This window comes from Rhyacophila brunnea, unplaced genomic scaffold, assembly GCF_057557595.1.
Source record: "Rhyacophila brunnea isolate RB1 unplaced genomic scaffold, BYU_Rbru_1.0 scaffold_80, whole genome shotgun sequence".
Taxonomy (NCBI): domain Eukaryota; kingdom Metazoa; phylum Arthropoda; class Insecta; order Trichoptera; family Rhyacophilidae; genus Rhyacophila; species Rhyacophila brunnea.
This window is the reverse complement of record NW_028233351.1, coordinates 1,212,536-1,213,811: the sequence shown is the minus strand read 5'-3', so window position 1 is coordinate 1,213,811 and position 1,276 is coordinate 1,212,536.

Genomic DNA, 1,276 nt, shown 5'->3' with positions numbered 1-1,276 from the left:
AATATTTAAAATTCTAGATAAATGTATTTTGTGGTGTATAATTTTTTATAGGCATACAAATATATATTATTATTTTTTAAATTGTAGAATCGATATCACCGTAACATAGGATTGTGTGTTTTGTTCTATACATACACTTTTTATGTTTATTATCATATTTTACCGTTATTGCATATAGATATCCTATAGTTTCTTATCACATATTTTTATATGCACACACCTATTTATTATAAAGTTAGCAATGTTTTATAAATCGACATAGTATTTTTTAAAATGCAGAAATATTGATTATTTCATTGAATTTAATGCCTTGAAAATTTCGTGCGTAATAAATATTAAGATTATATATTATACATTATCATGTAAATGAAATGAATATAATACGTAGTTCTAGCACAGTATATAAACATATAGCGAAAATTACTATCAGATATTACAATCTTATATTGTTTTTATAGCTACTAATTATATATGTGCTTTTACTTTAATTATGTCTATTAGTTATTTAGTTTACGATTAAATGGATGATTCGATCCTTCTTTTTGACCCTTAGAAATAAAGCTAAAATCAGTGTTAATTTCATTGGCATATCGTGAATCATTAATAGAATGAATATTGTGCTAGAAATATCTTAATTATTTCATTAGAAAATCAAAAATTTAGGCTCGTATATAAAAAGAAAACTTTACATAATCGTTTTTAAGACACTTATAAGATGATTTTATGTATAATTATTTGTGTATAATAATTAAAAAACGCATCTTATATCTATATTACACTTCATTAATATATTATGTTTTTTTCCTAAATACGCTTTCTTTGATTTCCTCTATAATTAATACATTTTTCTATATATAAAATATAAATCCTTCCATCTATTATATACATTTTTGTATTTATATTTGTAATCCTGCGCAAATTAATTTTTTAATGGTATTATAGAAATTTTTAAGCCTTTCTACTTCTTCATATATTTATACCAAAAAACCACACGAAATTTATAAAATATTGAAATTTTGAACATTTTGTATCAACATAAATTTTACATGTAAGTCTAAAATTATTTGCTGCATTGTAAAAAATATTTTTTCAAATAAAAGGTTCGGTGTATTGATAAATGTTTCGAGTTTTATAGAATATGTTTTAAATGTAATTTATTCGCTGATAAAATTTTTTTTTTATTTAATTCACTTAAAAAATGTTTTTTTTGATTGTAAGCATAAAGTATAATATCAGCGAATTAAAATTCTTAGATCTATGTTAAACTAATTTTTTT